This window comes from Taudactylus pleione, unplaced genomic scaffold (assembly GCF_031769625.1).
Source record: "Taudactylus pleione unplaced genomic scaffold, aTauple2 ptg000041l, whole genome shotgun sequence".
In the NCBI taxonomy this organism is placed as follows: Eukaryota; Metazoa; Chordata; class Amphibia; order Anura; family Myobatrachidae; genus Taudactylus; species Taudactylus pleione.
In genome coordinates, this window is record NW_028284443.1 from 54,386,692 (window position 1) to 54,407,030 (window position 20,339).

Here is a 20,339-nt window from a genome sequence, read left to right on the forward strand (position 1 = left end):
ATAATTATGGGTCCCTCAGTTGCATGCACTTAGCCCACCTGGACGCAAGGAGGAGTCAGACCAGCAGATATTCATCCTGGGTAAGTAGATCCCACTTACCTTATACTGCATTATAGTGTCATAAGGCATCCTGATACTGCGTTTCCTATTTCCGAGGTGGCGTTGATTACAGAGGAGGTGGCACCCAAAGCATACAGCTTTCGTCATAACAAAAGTGTTTCACTGCAACATCCAGCCTACAGTTTTTGTCTACCTGTTCAGCCAGATAGACTGATAGTACTATACAACAATTGCATAAGGAGGGATTATCCCAATTTTTTGGCACCATATAAAGCCCTGAGTAGATCATATTTGATTTACAACACCCAGCCTACAGTTGTTGCCCACCTGTCAGAATCAGAGAGACTGACTATTTAAATTTTAAAGAAATCACTGATATACATCATTGGACGAATTCCTCATTTATTTTAAGTTCAACCTCCAGCCTCAAGTTATTGCCCACCTGATGCCCACCTGATGTCATATATCCAAAACACCATAGTTAAAAAGATCAGAATATTTAGACCTTAAATCCTCACACATAATTTGACATTTATATACCCATTTACCACGGAGCGCTTTTCTCCTCTTTTATGTATTTCTAAATTAAAATTGTGCTTGCCCTTCTAATAAAGCCAAGTTGTACTGGGTTGTCAACTGGACACCACATTTAAGTGCTACTTTCATATCAGGAGGCAATGTATGAACATAAGGTAGCCACACAATGAAAAATGTCTCTGCCAATTTTTTTTTTGTCAATGGATGTAGTGGTCCAATCCATAGTTAATACATAAAGAAGCCTGATCATCAATAAAGTGATTGCTGGGGTGCTAGGTTCGATCCACTGAGAGAGAATTGTCTTTTTAGCAGCAGCAGCGATTTTTGTCAGTAGTTGCTTTTCTGGTTTGGTTAGGGTATGTGCAGGGTAGGAAGTAAGGCCCTCATTCAGAGCCGGACGCAATTAGCGCTTGCTCGTCCTGAAAATAGGGGTGGCTATTCAAATGAACCGTTCGCTGTTTGCGGTCTGTTCACGCCTCTAGGTCTGAACGAGCGAACAAAACTTGCGGTAGTTTTTTGGGAAACTACGCCCCTTGGCCGCTCGCATCCTACGTCATGTCCGCTATTTATTAGATTAATCGAGTACATCGAACAGGGTATGAACTGCTCGCTATTCTTGTGGTCGGTTTTTGCTACCACAATTTTGTGAGCAGTTCTCGCTACAAAATTACCCAGTGACGTGGTCAATGAAGCTGCTGTTTTAATTATGCACACCCATAAAACGCCCGTTTTGACCTATGAGCACGCCTGCGTTCTGATTTCCACTCCCAGTTTTCAAGCACCTTCCCCTGTTACCACCAACATACGCCTCATTCTGTCACTCAAATTAGCAGGCATTCGCTATTTTGCGAGCACATGAATTTCGACCGCACTGACTGGTTCGCGCATGCATAAAATGATCCGTACGCATGCGCAGTTGGCCAAACATCGCTCGGAGCGAACGAGCTGCCGCTTACGAGTGGCTCTGAATCAGGCCCTATATTTACTCCAGAATGCCAATTCAGGGGTCAACACAAAGTCTATACCAAGAGTATTTTTGATATACAAGTATACCTGATCCCAAAACCGCCTATGGACATGACCAAAGACAGTGATAAATGTTAACATCAGGAGAGCTACATTTAAAGCAATTAGACGTCACAGATTATAAAGTAAGAAACTTCAATCTAGTAGGCCATGTGCAGGATTGTAGAATTCATCTCCGTGTAAGATGTGGAGACCAAATCATTAGGTAGCTTTTACTAAATACAACAGGTCTAATTATCTGTCCATTTGGATCCCCCCCCCCACCCCCCCACCCCCCCCGATATAGTAGGTAAATCAATAGTTGGGCATACAGAGGAAGAGTCAGATCAAAGGCGGAGCACACCATGCAGTCTACATTGTTTATCTATGTCAGACAGCAACTGCAAAGTACTACAGTATCTAAATAACTTATGTGACCGTGTGTTAGGATGCTGCAAACACCCATTTTGTGTCATCTCTTCTAGGCATAACCTATTCCACCCAAGGTAACCCTACGAAGTGCGCCCAAGACAGCTGCCTCATATGGTACCTTCCGTGGGAGGAATATATAACCCGTGCACGTTATTTTTAATTATCTCTCTGAAGTTTTCTATTTTCTGCAATACCAAATCCTATACCCCCACTGTCTTGAAGCCTCCAGTGTCCCATATGCATGAAGTAGAAATACCATGTTTTCTGATGTCTGTAAAGCGACTTTGAGTCCTACAGGAGAAAAGCTCTATATAAATAAAAGTGTTATTATAATATAAGGCTGTAAAGATCTTGTATCCACCAACTGGTATAAATATGTTAAACCATGGAGGGACCAGGTTTTCACATAAGAAGTACGACCACCAGGAAAGAAAGGGTTAAATATTTTTATTATAGCCAGCAAATTATTAAAATAGAATATCAATGGCAAGCAGAGAGCCAACTTGTTTTTCAAAGAACCTACAGTATGCCTGCATATTAATTGCACTCTCAATGGGGCTAAAGCAAATTTGACTGCAAGTTGGTTGTAAACACTCCCCCCATATTATGCATGGAATTAAATGCTCATATATAACCGTATGCAGTTGTATAGATCTCTGTGATGGCAATGCCGATATCCATATGCTTGGTTTCACATAAATGATCATTCTCAGTGAGCATTTGCACCAGCCTAATCCATCTGACAACCAACATATTTGAGTGTGTACAACTCTGCATAGCCCACAGTTCTTTCAGTACACCCTTACTAAACTGTGTCTATGTGCAACTGCACCGGTATTACTCATTTACACATGAAACACCCATAGTTGCATACACTCCACAACATGCACTGTGCAAAAACACACAAGATATTTAGGCAAAACTGACTTACGTTCAACTCTGCATTAACCCCAATGTGTATTCCTTGCTCTCTAAATGAGAACCATATTAAATAACAATGGTTTATGAAGGGATATAGGGCATGATTCAGAGATGTACGCTAATGACGCCGCAACTGCACATTTTTAGTTTTACGCATTTGTACGAAAAGATGCAAATGGCGCTGCTGGGATTAATATTGGAGATGCCCAATGGTGTCTTCGCAAATCCAAGCGACTGCGTGCAAAGATGCAGCTGTCGCAGATCAGACGATTATCTGACTTATGAGTAACCCTATGCGCAGAATGGGTGCTGGAACTGAGATGCTGTACCCATTTTTACTGCATATGGGATTGCAGTCACAGGCTGAGACACCCCTAAAATGGGCATGACACGCCTGCGTTTTAATTGCCACCCCACCATTGCTGTCCCCAAATGGGTCCCTACCTGCCAATCACTTTGCAAATGAATCCTCCCTGCTAGTGACAGCGGTAATGAAACTTGACGCATGCGCAGTGCAAATCATATGGATGCACAGACACCAATATTCGTTCAACTACGTAAACATTCGTATTGCGTTCATCACTAAATCAAGCCCATAGTAAATGTCTATGGAAAAGGATTTGGTTAGTCAAATGAAAGCTTTCGCTTAAATCCTCTTTGCTGCTCCTCATCTTTCATTGGATGTAACTTCATTGGAGTCGCTGTCTGTGTTTCCTTCCCATGCTCATTCCTTTTTGGTGTTGTGTTATCAAGTCTAAAAGCTTCATTGCTGTGACCTGTAAACTGTTCCTTAGACCCAATAGGTGCTGATTGTTTAGAGAATAAAAGGAAAGTAAACGTTAGTCAACCAATAGAAAATAATTTGTATACATTTTCACATGACTATACTATAATGAAAAGCATTTTGGATAGAATAGCTCTCAGTGGTCAGTTTTGTCAATCACTTTTCTGGTTCATTGTATGTGTTTTTCTGACCAAACCTAGTCAAACTGTTAATGTAGGTTTTTCATTAAAGAATATCTACCAAAATTGTATATGTCTCTTAACTTTTAAATTAATAGTTGTAATTTATTTCTAAAAACTGTCTATGTAAATATATGAACCAACTTACTTGAGCTTTCTTCATTTGTTTTGAAAATATAGCCATCAGATTCCTGAAAGACAAGTTTTTGTGTCATTATACTTTAGCCGTTTGGTTAAAACAGGGGGAATCGGTATGTAATGCTGGCTGTCAGGTAACCCCCCCAGTGATGCCTGACCGTAACCTCCCCCCCCAAAACCTAACACAAACCCCACTATCTTACCTAAACCTAACCCTCCCCCCCTGCAGCAAACACTAAGGGTGCCCTGGCTTACCCTTGTTCGGGCAGTCCTCCTGGATTCCGTCATCGGGACTAAGGTGTAGGTATTTCAACGCCTATCTTAAGTCCCTTGTCGGGCTTCCATGCGGGATTGAGACCGGCGGCATCACGGCCGCCAGTCTCATATCTACATCCCAAACAGGGCTGTATGTTTGTAACTAAAAGGCAAATAGTCACAAGAACTGGTGCAACAAAATCAGAGCCTTCAGTAGCACTACTTGAAAGTCTACTGTCTGTAGGAAAATATCTCCTGGCGCAATTGCAACTTTATCCCAAATAAACCCCACTTCTGATACTCAGTGGCCACTTTATTAGGTATAACTTTGGTAGTACTAGTTAGGACTCCCTTTTGCTCCCACAACAACCTGACTTCTTTGTGGCATGGATTGTTTTAGGGGCTAATGTGTGCCAAGAAATTATGAGAATGCTAATTGGGGTTTTGTTGGTATCAGGAGTAAGGAAATGATAGATTGTGGCAATGTTTTAGATGTGAAAGCAGCAAGATTGAGAGATTATTATCCTTTATTTATATGGCTCCACAAGGAATCTGCAGCACCTAACAAAGTACATAGACAATTGAGCAGAATAGAACAGTGACTTACAGTACAAGTCATTGCAGGACAAGTACATGGTATATAAACATTGCTGCAACAGCGGATATATCACTTAAATAAGTAACAGGGTGGCAGAAGTCAAAGGTTAGGTGCTGTTGTAAGGAGTATGGAGTAAATAGAGATTGTCTGAATGCGACATGTGAAGGAGAGGACAAAGTCGAGGATAACACCAGGGCAGCAGATTTAGGGAACAGAGGAAAGGATGATGTTGTCAACAGAAAGAGGGGAGGATATTTGTAAGGAGAGAAGGCTATAAGTTCAGTCTTGGCAATATTAACTTTCAGGAAATGCTTGGACAACAGGAGAATATGGCATACAAGCAGTTGGAGCCATTTCAGTCATCTGAAGAAGCTGATTACAGTGGTGTAGATTGAGGAGAGAAGAGGGATGAGACCAACCCTTGTGGGATACCTACAGGAAGAAGTGAGGGGGAGTAGAATCATAGGTAGAGACAGAAAAAAGCAGTTAAGGTAGGAGGTAAACCAAGACAGAAGAGACTAATATTCTAATAACTGAAAAAAAAAAATTTGATTTCTGCTGTGTGCCCAAGAGTTTACTTTTCATCAACATGTAATACTGTACCTCACTCCAAAGATCATCAAGTTCAAGTTTATTTTGATAACTTTGGATGTCTAACTCTTCACAAGGTTGGAATCTCTCTGCTGGATTTACAAAGAGATTAAAACATTCTTCATATTCCTCCAGATCCATCATTTTAATTTGCACGCCACAGTTTTTTAGAATGTGCAAAGCTATTTTATTATTGTAATCGTGAAATTTATATAATTTGGAAATATTTAAATTCATGATTATTTTCCCGTTGAATTTATGGAGAAACGTGCACACTGTTTTAGAGCATGGCAGACAGGGGCTGTAGTTTGTATATAAAGTGACTTTATACTGTAAATCCTTTTCTGAATGATTCGATTCCACAAATTTGGAGAGTTCACGAAAAACAATTAACGCAGCATGTTCAACTTGTGGATTGTTGTATGCATAACCCCAAAGTTTCCACAGCGGTGGCTTATCCTCCACGCTAAAACATATCAAGGTTTTGTTCCCTCATTCCACACTGTTAAAGTGATCATTAAATTCTTCCTCTGATAATGATTTTTTGAGGTAAAGCGACATACCAGGAGGAAACTTCAATAACTGTGGAGCCAATATATAGATAAGGTATTGATCTGCTGTGTGTTGGGAAAAAGAAAACAACTGTGAGCTTTTAAGAAGAGCAGCATATGGGTTACAATATAACATAGGCTGGTTTAATGCTCATTCTTACCTAAGAGCTTGTAATGTACATTTACAACAAGGCTGAAGTTGGCTTCTTATTCACTTCTTATTCGTGCTCCTGCTTCCTATTCAGATCATGTTATATTAAAAACAATTAAATCAAGTTGGATTACTCAGTTAACATCTTATAAACAAAAAGTGCATCTCTTACACAAATTTAAATTGTATTTTGACGTTAAGTGGCTACCCTCTGTTGGTTCAAATTGTCAAATTTGTGGCACAAGAATCTTTACCCTTGCAAAACAGCTAAATATTCAAATCAATAAAAAGGAGTACCTGTGCCCATGTTCCCACCCTATTTCATGCTCAAAATCCTTGCTGGGACAGGCAAAATATAATTGAAATTTGTGAAAGATACACTCTATGTTTTATACAATTTTATCTTTGTGATCCAACTTGATTTAAGAAGCTGGAGCACAAATAAGAAGTGAATAAGAAACTGTAGCATGAAAAGAGTGAATAAGAAACTGGCTGAATAAGAAACTAACTTTAGCCTCCTCATTTACATGTTAATAAGCAAATGAAAATGGCATTAGTGATAGAACACAGTACTTTTAATAGTACAGGTTGAGTCTCCCATATCCAAAATGCTTGGGACCAGGGTATTTCGAATATCAAAATATTCCGTATTTTGAAATATTTGCATACCATAATGAAACATTTTGGGAATAGGACCCAAATCTAAACACAGAATGAATTTATGTTTCATATACACAAAGGCTGCAGATAATTTTATACAATATTTTCAATAATTTTGTGGCTCAAACAAAGTTTGTGTACATACATGAAATTCATTTATGTTTCATATAGACCTTATACACAAAGCCTGAAGGTAATTTTATACTTTAGTTTTAATAATTTTGTGCCTTAACCAAAGTTTGTGTACATTGAACCATCAAAAAGCAAAGAATTCACTATCTCAGTCATGCTAAAAAAAATTCCGTATTTTGAAATATTTGGATATGGGAGACTCAACCTGTATAGTTCACATCATTATGTTCAGATAAATGTTAACATACATATTTTCTGTGTGTTATTCCTTGGATTCAGCTGAATGGAGTCTTAGGGGTATATTTACTAAAGGTTGATTTTAATAAATTTAAGATTAAAATTACTGAGAATCCATAAACATTGATGTTTTGTTTCTGGGGCTAAATCACACATTTACTAACAGAATTTATTTATTTTTTTTAAGTATTAGTAAATGTGTAATTTAACCCCAGAAACAGAACATTGATGTTGATTGATTTTCATCCATTTTAAATCAATATTTAGTAAATATACCCTACTGGGTCTGTTTCAGAGATGCACGCTATTGCAGCCGCAACTGTATCTTTTCACCCAGCGAGACTGCATCTTTATTCTAATTCCTTAGCCGATGGGATATGTACAGCGGTGTATTAGCTGCAGCACTAATACACCGCTGTGCACACTACGATGCATCAATGGTCACATCCATAGCACCATCGGAGAATGCACCAGTCCTATGGTAGGTGCAATTTCTCCATCTGAACATGGCTGCTGGAGTCAGTGCAATTGCATCTTAAGACAGTCACTGACCAGCGACATGCCCAGCTAGCCACCCCCCTGTTATCACCCAGAAATGCCCACTAAAATTGCCTCTTTGTGTCTAAATGAATTTTCTAGCTTTCAGCGGCAACATCGGAACTGATGTGCAGACCGAAAACATCAGCTGCATGTGTGCTGCATCGACACTACAGTCTAATTTGAATCAGGCCCTTAGGGTCTGCTTCTGAGTCGCATCCACTTCCGCCCACATTCTAAGTAGCACGGATCTCTGTGTCTGCACCACCACCACTTTTTTTTGTCTGTCATCACTAGTATTGGCACATCCATCTATACCAAGCTTAATGCAATAGATCCATCTGAAATAGGCCTCCCCTCAGCATACGCGTGACTCAGAATATGGTATAACTGGCAACACCCATGACAGTTCCATGAAATGTTTCTCTTCCATGGGTACGTCCAGCTGACACCCTGATACACCCATTCATGGACAGACACAAATGTCCAAGATCCACTCATCTTATAAACGCTAGGCGATAAGCAGATATATTTATGTTCTCTAAAGTGTATGCGCAGTTTGCTACAATTCGCTAGATGCGGCTGCACACAGACCTACATGTGACTCAGGAGCTGCCCCTTAAAGTGTAAAAGCTGCACATTGCATTTCCCAGACACATTGTATCACACTAACCAAACGTGAGCAAATTGTTTAAAACTGTGCTGCAATATATTTCCTGAATTACACATTTGGCAGCAGCACATCTCACAGCAGCATGAGGTCACTGTTCCCTTCCCAGCTCTACTTCACTAAATGTGAATTGTAAAATACAGTGTGGGCTGGCATTCCTCACAATGGCACAGCAAAATCAGAACTCTAAGAGCAACTTGCTGGAACTTAGAACCTCTGTCATGTCAGCTGTTCCACCACAAAATTATATTTGCTGTTTGTGTTCAGTCACATTGTGCTCTTGGAAACATTTCTTCTCAAGAAATACAACGTGTTCTAACAATTAACTCTGATATTGTTCTCTTAAACAAAAATGTTTAAAATTGAAGGCAAATAAAAGTTCAGTATTATGTTAAGAAGAAATAGCTAAACAAAAGCTTACTTACAGTAAATTTGCAGGATCCTTTTACCTTGTTTTCCGTTCTGCTGGCAGTAAACAGATCAGATGAATTATATTGTTACGCCCACATTCAGCACATGCGCACATAAATAAAAGAAAGTGAAAGGGAAAAAGTTTAACTCTTGAGTGCCCTGCTACAAGGCCACTTGTCATGCTTCTCCCAAAATTCCAGTTGATCACAACTGGGTGGCACAGTATACAATTCAGGAATGCTTGAACTTACTTTTATCCCTAAATTGCAGAATTGAGTGACTCTTTATCCTCTTTTTTTTTTCTTTTTGTCATACCTGTATTTATTTGTGGAACTGAAGTCTGGTAGATGCATACTTGCCAACTCTCTGTTTGTTAGGGAGACTCCCTGAAATAGAAGCAATGTCCCTGATTGCACCTTGCCCCCATTATGAAGCTGTTAAATATATACATTTAACAAAAACAGAGACATGTACATTCAAATGGGCTCATTATAGTATAATTTCCCTGCATTGGTTATAAGGCACTTTGACCTATATGGTTACATGCATTATCTGAAAAGTATCAGTGTGTTTTCATCAACAAGTAGATCTTACTAACTGCATTTGGCCTCATTTACATTTGGATGGAAGTCAATTTTATGACACGCCCCTCAGATGTAGCAGCACATGTTTACTTTACCACCGCGCTCATAGGTGTTACTTTCACAATCTACCTGAAATGCTTTTTCAAAAGTAGGCAACTTTGGGTAGATGTCTATTTGAGAGGTGAGAGGTGTGTAAGCAAAGCTGGCAGGCTTGAGGAGCCCTCTTGGAATATATTATAGATGCTTCCCAGACCGGGAATCAAACCCGGGTCTCGGTAGAGAGATGCCGGATCGTATACACTAGACCACTAGGGACATTGGTGTTGTGTTGATAGGATGTAAGTAGCAGTGAAGAGTGTAGCAGTATATTGATCAAGCTGAACTGGGTTTTCTTTGTAGTCTGGGAGCACTCCAAGGATGACAGGATCGGACACAGAGCCTGATTCAGACCCGGTCATTATGTCTTGGCGAGCGATCACTTTGTAGACGCCCACTAGTGCACGTCATCTCCAGGAAGTGTCTTAAAACATTGGTACATCAAGAACCATCGGAAGCGATCGCAGTGCTTGTGGTTGACTGTACCCTCCCGCAAGCACTGCGAGCTCTTCAGTGTAAAAAACAACCTAGTGACGTGTAGAAGGACACATCTTTGCTAATTATGCACACCCACAAAACTCCGTTTGGACACTCAGACACGCCTCCGTCCGCACATCCACTCCCCCGTTCACAAGCATCTTCCCCCTATTTCCACTCTCAAATGGCACATTCTGTCACTCAAAGTAGCGGGCAGTCTGTGTACGCACGATTCCCCATTGCTGACACTGGTTTGCGCACACGCACTGCGAATTATACGCATGCACAGACGGGCGACTATTGGTCAGCGCGAGCGTCCGCATCTTAGCGAGCAGGTCTGGATCAGGTCCACAGGCCAAACACCGGAATGGATGGTAGCTGTGGTATAAACAGGAACAGAACCAAGAACAGTTAGTATTACCTATACTTACCGACTTTGCAGGGCACCATTACGGGAGCAGCCATAGAGAACCTGCTTCTTTCTTCTTCAGTGGGTGGTACCCAACAATATTCAGCATTAGGTCCCGCCCCCTTTACAGGAAACCCCTGTGATTCGCAGGTCCATGAGGAGGAGGCAGGGCTAAACATCGCCATTTAGCCACGCCCGCTCCATACGGACCCACAAAAATCTCAGAAAATCACTAGGAAGTGGGTGGGATGCGGGAGATTTGCCTACTTTTTCGGGGGTGCGGGGGTTAACCGAAAAATCCGGAGCCTCCTGTGACTCCTGGGAGAGTAGGCAAGTATGGCATTACCTGAGCAGACAGCTGTATGCTTTGCAGTGAGATAACACAGAATCAGCACACTGGATCAGGCTGGAATGGCTTGTGCAACTTGAGATCCTGATACACGGGAGAAGGACAGAAGAGCAGGTTATTGCAGTAAATACAACATGAACTGCACCAGCAGAATCGCATGAGTGTAACCAGAGCACAGCTCAGCTTCTCTCAGTAATGACTGAGCTAAGCAGCAGCAGCACTGCTCAGGATACATGCTATTCCAAGGACAGCAGCACAGGAGCTCAGTGGCATAGACTCGGTAGGAATTGAGCTTTGCCGTGCTGTGAGAGGATGAGCAGAATCAGGTGGTTCAGGGAGGCTCAGTCTGGTATAGGATTGGATGGACCATGGTCAGGTGATCGGGACCTGTCACAACAGTACTCCAGGCTAGGCTCTGATGTGGACTGCGGCCTAGCAGGCCGGAAACAAATGAAGCCTGCGTCTCACAGGGATGACAGTGGACGTACAACTCAGTTCAGGGAGCGAGCCGGCTGGCCACAGGAGCGGTAAATAATCCAGCGGCAGGGTAACGAGCCCGAGTTGTGACACTTTTTATAAAATGTGCATCATTCCCATCAACATAGAAGTTTTTTGAATATTAATTGCCTTTTCCTGAAAGGGAGTTTTGGTGACAGTTTGCTGGATGTTACTACATTAATTATCACTGACATAAGGTTGTCATGAAAACTGATGTCATTTATCTCTTGCAAATTTACTTTTCTTGTTGAGTGATTGACTGAAGAGTTTGTGTAAGCATTTCTTGGCAACTTTCGGATGCTAAAAACAATGTACCCTTTTTCTGTAGTATATAACAGACATACAGCAGGCAATAAATAAATATGGTAGCTGCTCAAATCAGCTTAATTGCATAACACAGGTGCTTGTAAAGGGCGGGGTTTACACTGAACACAGAAAAAAAGAGATTTGCCCCCCAGCACACTGCAGCAAAAACAATACTTAAATCCTACATGATAATAGAGATTCAGAGGTATTAGTTACATACATTTGCAAATATATGAATAAGCGCCAGGCCAATCGTCAAGGGACCTCTATACTGGCGTCCCTAACATTAAGGGGTTCACGTCCGAGAAGCAAGGCACCCCAAAAAAATTCCAGCCAAGGGCCATCCCCAGGGCATCACACGAAAAAGGGAAAAAGGTGATAGTGAAGTGTAAAGAAAAGATGTGTAAGTATAAATCAAAGTGTTAATGAAATGAGAAAGAATTAAAATGACATAAATAATATACAAACAAATAGAAAAGTGATAAAAGTATTCTATGTGAATTAAGTGGTGATGCCATAAGAAAGGCCCAGTCATAACCCCCCTGGGGGCCCCACTCCCAAACGCTCACCCCAAAATAATTATTGCTACATAATGGTAGCACCCTCTCTGGGTCATATAATTACAATTGGTGTAGTGCATGATAACAGTACATATATAAGCTGAGAGCTAACTTACCTTGGAGGTACCCCAAAAAACCTCCACATGGCACTACAAGGATCAGCACATCCTCCTAATGCTGACTCCCTTCATGCCTCTCCAAACTGCAAAAAAAATATGGTAGCTGCTCAAATCAGCTTAATTGCATAACACAGGTGCTTGTAAAGGGCGGGGTTTACACTGAACACAGAAAAAGAGATTTGCCCCCCAGCACACTGCTGCAAAAACAAGGCTCCTCTATACTGGCGTCCCTAACATTAAGCCTCAGGGTCCTCCTCTATATACCCCGCCCCTAGCCATAGGACTTCAGTTGTTCATTTGGTGCAGCAGGATCAAGATGCACCTTTGTAACAGGACTGCTCTGAAAGTCCTAAGCATTTATTTTATGTTGTATTTCATGTTTTTTTGTTGGCAGTACTAAGCGTCTGAATTAAGACGCTTATACTGGGATTCCATCTACCTCCATCGGGTTGTAACACCAGTAACTGAGCTGGTGATTTCGGTGGGTCGCGGCTAAGCTTGCTAGCCACAATGCTGCGACCTGGACTGCAAACTGGACACACGGAGATGTCAGGTAAGGCGATTCCTCGCTTACAGGAAATTGCGCGTGGCAGTCCTTGCTACTGGTGTCAGAGACACACCAGAACCCGCTGCTGTCAGGGTCCGGGATTGTCCGCGTCCTCACTACACCACCGGGGCCTTATCGTCTGATGACGGGGATCGGCAGCCGATGCTTCAGCTGCCACGAGGCCAGCGTACCCGGCTGATTAACGCAGCTTAGGGGAGGTAGGTGCTCCCCCGGCAGCTCCTCCCCTGACCCAGATGCAGTCCCTATGAAGGGTTTTGCGTATCTGGGTTGCTCTGCCTAGCCACCACGTGTATATGAGACGCTCACAGTCCATTCTCAGTGCGCCCTGTAGCTGTTGGTCTCAGGAGGGTTTGGGTCAGTCTCCCTGTATACCTCTCCCTTGGTTAAGATATATAGGGCCTGATTCAGCTTTGGGGAGTGAGAAAGAGCACGTAACTGTGAACCAGGACAAAACATGTTGCAATGCAAGGGGTGCAAATACATACATTTTATTTTGCATGTAGGGTAAATACTGGCTGCTTTTGCATGTAGCCCCCAAATACTGCACAGCTTTATTTTTACACTGCAATTTAGATGTCAGTTTGGACACCTCCCTCCCAAATCTAAATTTCTCTGCACATTTTACATCTACCCCACCTGCAGAGCAGCATGGTTTCACCAAAATGATCAGTTACGTGCTGTTTCTCACTCTGGGCCTGATTCAGAGCCGCTCGTAATAAACGGCCGCTCGTTCGCTCCGAGCGATGTTCGCACATCTGCTCATGCGTATGGGTCGTAATGCGCATGCGCCAAGTCAGTGCGGTCGGAAAACGTGTGTTCGCAAAATTGCGTGACAGGATGAGGCGTTTGTGGGTGGTAACAGGGGAAGGTGCTTGAAAACGGGGAGTCGAGATCCAAACGCAGGCGTGCCAAACGGTCAAAACGGGCGCTTTAAGGGTGTGCATAATTAACAAAGCAGCGTCATCGACCACGTCATTTGGTTGTTTCTTATCCTGAACTGTTCGCATGATTGCGGTAGGAAAATCCAACCACAAGCACTGCGAGCAGTTCACACGCCTTTCGATGTACTCGGTTAATCAAATAAATAGCGGAGATGACGTAGGATGCGAGCGGCCAGGGGGCGTCTTTACATAATAGTGAGCGCATGTTTCGTTCGCTAGCTCGGTCATAGAAGTGTCAACAGACCGCAAAGAGCGAGCGCTCAGTTTAAATAGCCGGCCCCTTTTTCTGAACGAGCGAGCGCAAATAGCGTGCGGTTCTGAATCAGGCCCTCTATTCCCAAAGCTGAATTAGGCCCATAGTGCTCTATATCCTACCATTCCTTTGTGTTTGTGTAGTTGATTTAGAGTTGATTGTAATTTTATTACATATGCATTGTTTGTGACTATTTGCTAGCTGCTGTATTGACACTGTCTTTTATTTCTGTCTGTCAATTATAACTATCACTGTTTTTCTCTCCATTCCCTTGGGGTGGAGGTTTTTCTCTGAGTACTTCACATTCATTTAGATTTTGTGAAGGCTGTCACATAACATTGCAGGTATTGCCTTCACTGAACATGTAAAAAGATAAAGGGATACAGGAGGGGGAGCTCTGTATAGCTTGTATGACTTATTTGTCCCCTCAGGACATTAAGGATGGTGTGTGTGTTGTCTGTCATAAAGAGCCACCTAACCAGTCCAGTTTACTTGTTCCTGGACAAGAGCCTTATTGGGTAGTCTAATTTTCCCAGGTACTCAACCATTTTGTGGATCGTATGGCTGCTCCCACTATGCCTCCTTGGATGGGATGTCCACAGCATGCTAGTTTGCACCTTCTATGCATTTTTCCTGGAAGGATGTTGATGGCCATTCTAGTCAGAGTATGGCACCATCTAATGCTGATAGCAGACCGGTAGTTACTAAGGTGCCTAAGTGCAAGTTAGCTTTTTATCAGTCTGCTCAACATATGAATTCAGATGCATCATCAGAGGATTCAGATGACGCGCATAGTTCCTCTCCAGGGTCTAGCTCAGGGGGAGGAGGACCATAAGTCTACAGTGGATGTTCCTTCTTTAATGAAGGTGGCTAAATCAATCCTAAACATTCAGGATGATGAACCAGCTCATAGCAAGAAGGCTCCAGTGTTTAATCACCACCGGAAGGTGGTCAAAATAGAGTTCCCTGTATCTGAACTGCTCACTGAGCTTATGGATGAGACATGGGATAACTCTGACAAACGTGAATAAGAGAATAACATTGTTGTCTCCTTTCCCGGCTTCTGTATGTACTAAGCAGGAAGTACGTCCTACTCTGGATGATCACGTGACGCATTTGATCAGAAATGCTACATTGCCTATACCGTCAGCATCTTCCCTGAAGGATTCCATGGATAAAAAGATTGAAGCATATCTTAAGACGATCTTTTCGGGAAACAGTCGGGAAGCCGGCGGATGCAATGCCGACCGCTGGCTTCCCGACTGCTGAATCCCGGCAAGGTGACAGGCGTCGAAATCTTGACGCCTGCCATTTTATCTACGCCGGGAGACCGGCGCCCGGCATCCTGATTGAAGGGATGCCTGGCGCCGGACGCGGACAGCTGCGGGTGGAGGGTTAGGTTTAGGGCTCCGGGGGGGGGGACTTAGGGTTAGGCACCCCCCTGGGGGTTAGGGTCAGGCTAGAGGAATGGGGGGTTAGGGTTAGGCACCCCCCCAGGGGACTTGGGTTTAGGCGGCGGGGAAGGGGGGGTTAGGTTTAGACACTTAGGGGGGGGATTAGGGTTAGGCACTTGGGGGGGAGGTTAGGGTTAGGCACCTCTAAGGGAGTGTTAGGGTTAGGGGGTAGAATAGGTTAGTTTATACTTACCTTCCGACGTTCGGGATTTCCACCTGTGTCGGGCTGCCGCTGCCGGGATTTGATGCGGCCGGCGGTAAATCATACTGATTCCGATCTTTTCATCATCTGGAGCTGTTACTCATCCAGCTATGGCTGGAGCCTGGGTAGCCAAAGCTGTTGAATGGATGGGAGCATTGAAAAATTCTCTACCAAATGCTACCAGAGAGCAAATGATGTATATCTTTCATATATGAAAAGTGGCTCCCTATCTGGGAGGAGCTGCTGTAGATGCTGGAATTTTAGCTTCTAAAGCATCAGCATCTTCAATAGTGGCATGCATGGCCCTTTGGTTAAGATCCTGGAAAGCTGATACAGGATCAAAGAAGGCGCTGAAAATTTTACCTTCCTATGAAAAAGTACATTTTGGAGCAGAGTTGGATAAAATAATAGCTGTTCTGTCAGCTTCAAAGTCAGCATATCTGCCATCTATGGTGACTATAAAGTCTAGGCAGGTTTCTTTTTGGTCCTTCCATTCTCAGGGACGAACAGGGGAACAGCCTTCCTCTAAGACGTCTAGTTTTTGCAAAATATCAAGGCGACAAACTAAGAGGTCTGGCTCGGCAAAACATCCAGCTTCTAACCCGGACCACAAACCCTCTGTCTGATGGGGCGAGCCTCCTCCTGGGGGATCCCAGGGTGGGAGACCGATTTCTTCAGTTTGCGGATTGCTGGCATCAAACAACAACAGATGCCTGGGTCCAAGAAGTGGTCTATAAGGGGTATGCCCTCAATTTCAGGAGGCATACTCCCCAGAAGTTTTTTCCACAGATCCTCCAGCAGATGTGGGAAAGGCTTTGGCACTTTAGGTAGCCATTCACTCCCTGCTGCAGGCGGGGTAATAGTCCTGATTCCTGGGTCTCAACAGGGAAGGGGTTATCATTCCAATCTATTTCTGGTTCAGAAACCGAATGGGGCATATCGCTCTATACTAAATCTAAAAACAGGTTTATCCATGTACCCAAGTTTCATCACTTTCTCCAACACAGCAGATGGTACATCTGGTAGCTCTTCTGGATTCTCGGGCACAGACGGTTTTACTGCCAGAGGACAAGATTGTGGCCCTATCATTGCGAATACGCAAGCAAAGGGTGTCACGACCAGGGTTTCGCGGCGTGGAGGTTGCGATCCTTTCCGGTGGTGGCACTGTGGTGCGGTCCTTCCAGTGAGGGAGCTGGCGTGTGGAGACTGGCATTGTGTGTGTGCAGGTGTCTGCCAGCACTGGGCCATCCTGGCAAGGGTAAGTCTAGCAGTGTCTCAGTATCACAGGTACATAGGAGCGGCCATCTTGCCTCAGGTCATGTGACATAGTGGGCCTATCCTGATACAGGTGATCTCTCCAGCCACTCACACTCTGCTGCTGGGTACTTAAGGGGGATTGGAGCTCCCTGTAGTGGCCAGTGCAACTGTGTGTTTCAGCATCAGCTATGAGAGAGTTCCTGCGCTCCTGACCTTAGTCTTGTGCTCCGCTGCTTGCCCTAACTCCTTGTTGGTCCCTGGCTCCCTGCAAACCTGCACCATGCTGCCCTGCCTTGCTTCCTGCTGTGAGTCAAGTCCTGCTCCTTCTACCTACCCACTCCTCCCTGAACCTGAAGTTCCCAAACCTACCCATTCCTTCCTGAACATGTTGTTCCCAATTACCTACTCCAGCCTGTACCTGAGTTTTCAGCAAATATTACAGCATTTCCAGATTACCCTGCGAGTCAACTCTCAGCATTTTTGGATTTCCCTTCAGCCATTATCACAGCATTTCCGGATTACCCTGCGAGTCAACTCTCAGCATTTTTGGATTTCCCTTCAGCCATTATCACAGCATTTCCAGATTACCCTGTTTAACCATCATCTCAGCATTACCTGCTTTCCTTTTCAGCAACTATTACAGCATTTCTGGATAACCTTGTTCAGCCATCGTCTCAGCATTACCTGATTTCCCTTTCAGCTATTATCACAGTATTCCTGGATTCCCTGCCATGCTATTACACCTGACTTTCTGAACTTTTCCTTCAGCTCCACAGTTACCTCAGTAATCAAGACTTTATTTTAGTTCTGTCACTGATCTGGACATTTATTCTTTGCATCACTATTGTTCCTTTGGTCACAGTTGTTCATCAGTATTATTCTTGTGCTTGTCTACCAGTATTTACATTAAACAACTCACCTTTCAGTTTAAGTCTGTTATGGTGTCTGCTCCTGTTTCCACCCCGGGTCCACAACAAACACAGATTCTAACAAAGGGTATCCATTCTGTTAGTGATGCAGGTCTTGGGATCAATGGTATTCACCTTTGATATGGTGGGGTATACTCAGTTCCATTCCACGCCTCTGAAAAGATTGATTCTCTCCAAGTGAAATGGACAGTATAATCGAATAAAATCCCAGAGGATCCTTACTCCAGAGGTTCGTCACTCCCTCCAGTGGTGGCTGAGAAAGGATCATCTGAACAAAAGACATCCATTCTGGATTCCAAATTGGGTGCTTCTCACCACAGATGCCAGTCTTTGCGGATGGGGAGCAGTGACAGTCACCAGGACTTACATGCTGGAGAGTGGTCTCTCCATCTGGGAGTGTTTCAGCTCTTGGGAAACAAATGGGTTCTACCAGAGATAGACCTCATGGCATCATGTCACAACCGCAAGGTACCCAGGTACGGGTCCAGGTCCAGAGACCCAACAGCAGCATTTTTGGATGCACTGGCAGCAAGATGGGACTTCTAGCTGGAGTATGTCTTTCCTCCGATCTCCCTCCTCCCAAGAGTTCTCAGGAAATCCAAGCAGGAAGGCAGAGCAATAATACTGGTGGCTCTGGTGGCTCCAGCTTGGCCCAGACGTCATTGGTTCACCGACATACAGAATCTGTCAATAGACAGTACATATCCTATTCCTCAATGGCAGGATCTGCTAACACAGGGCCCCTGCCGGCATCCAGACTTACCTCGTCTGACTTTGACGGAGTGGCTCTTGAATCTTCCATCCTAAGAGCAAAAGGTTTTTCCAATTTTGTAATTCACATGATGCTTAGGGCACGGAAGCCTGCCTCTGCCTTCATCTATTACAGAGTTTGGCATTCTTTTGGTCAATGGTGTTCCCACAGAAAGTATGATCCTAAGGTGTTTAGGATTTCCAGGACACTGGCTTTTCTCCAGGCAGGTTTAGACCATGGTCTCCGCCTGGCTATTTTGAGAGTGCAGGTTTCTGCACTGTCAGTCTGGTTCCAGAGGAAGATTACCTCATTACCAGATGTTAAAAATGTTTTCAAAGGAGTTCTGTGAGTTCAGCCTCCTTTTTGTTCCACCGGTAGCTCCATGGGATTTGTCTTTGGTTCTTAAGGGGCTACAAGCTCCCCCATTTGAACCTCTACACTCTGTAGATTTCAAGTGGTTAACAGTGAAGACACCTTTTCTTCTCGCTGTCTCTTCTGCTTGTAGTCTCTGATTTGGCAGCACTTTCTTGTCACTCCCCATTTTTGATTTTTCACCAGGATAAAGCTGTTCTTCGTACAAGGGAGGGTTATCTTCCTAAGGTAGTGTCTCGTTTTCATGTAAATAAAGAAATTGTAGTTCCAGCTTTTCAGGCTCCAGGTATTTCTGTAGGTGAAGTCTTCCTGGATGTAGTTCGTGCTCTCCGTATCTATGTAGAGCGCACAAACTCTGATAGAAAAACAGATGCTCTTTTTGTATTATATGGTTTTCACAAACGAGGATGGCCAGCTAATAAGCAGACTCTGGCGAGATGGCTATGCATTACTATACACAGGCTGATCTCCCTACCCAAGCACATTCTACTCGGTCTGTAGGGATATCATGGGCATTTAGTCATGGTGCCTTTGCTGAACAATTGCACAAGGCAGCCACGTGGTATTCTGTCCATACTTTTCTTAGGTTTTATACTGTTGATACTTTTACCTCTCAGGATGCTTCCTTTGGGCGATGAGTTCTCCTTTCTGCTCAGGAGCGTCCCCCACCTTAGGGGAACTGCTTTAGGACATCCCCATGGTATCCCTATGGACCCTGAAGAAGAAAATTTGAGTTACGGTAGTCTTACCTAGATAACTCCTTTTCTTCGAGGTCCACAGGGCACCCACTCTGATGCACCTGGCTGCATTAGGTATTTTTTCTTTTGGTCACAGATTCTATAATTTTGTGTAAGTGTTTCTGGTGTATGATTGCTCTTCCTTCTCCTCTTTCCTTCTCCTGCCATCAGGGCCGTCCCTAGCCCAAATTGTTTGGTAAGCGAGTAGATTTTTTGGCGCCCCCTATGCAGTGCCCCTTTTACAGTGCCACTGGTTGTGGTCCCCCCAGTAGTATTCCCCTTATATAGTGCCCCCAGTAGTAGTCCCCTTATGCAGTGCCCCCAGTAGTGGTACCCCCTATGCATTGCCACCAGTAGTGGTCCCCCCCTATGCAGTGCCCCTTGTGCCCCCAGTAGTAGTCCCTCTATGCAGTGCCCCTAGTAGTGGTACCCCCTATGCAGTGCCCCTTTTACAGTGCCATCGGTAGTGGTCCCCCCTGTGCAGTGCCCCTTGTGCCCCCAGTACTATTCCCCTTATATAGTGCCCCTAGTAGTAGTTCCCCTATGCAGTGCCCCTAGTAGTGGTACCCCGCTATGCGGTGCCCCTTTTACAGTGCCCCCAGTAGTGGTCCCCCCTGTGCAGTGCCCC

At 43.9% G+C, this 20,339-nt stretch overlaps 1 pseudogene across 1 annotated transcript; it reads right to left on the bottom strand.

Annotated features, from left to right (window-relative positions):
• Nucleotides 1–2,466: 2,466 nt before the first annotated feature.
• On the bottom strand, nucleotides 2,467–7,356 carry LOC148538185 (DNA dC->dU-editing enzyme APOBEC-3C-like; annotated as a pseudogene). Its single transcript, XR_015872904.1, has 4 exons — nucleotides 6,213–7,356; nucleotides 5,513–6,117; nucleotides 4,067–4,109; nucleotides 2,467–3,761 (listed from the first exon to the last, which is right to left on the bottom strand). The product of XR_015872904.1 is annotated as a DNA dC->dU-editing enzyme APOBEC-3C-like (transcript).
• Between the last annotated feature and the right edge of the window lie 12,983 nt (nucleotides 7,357–20,339).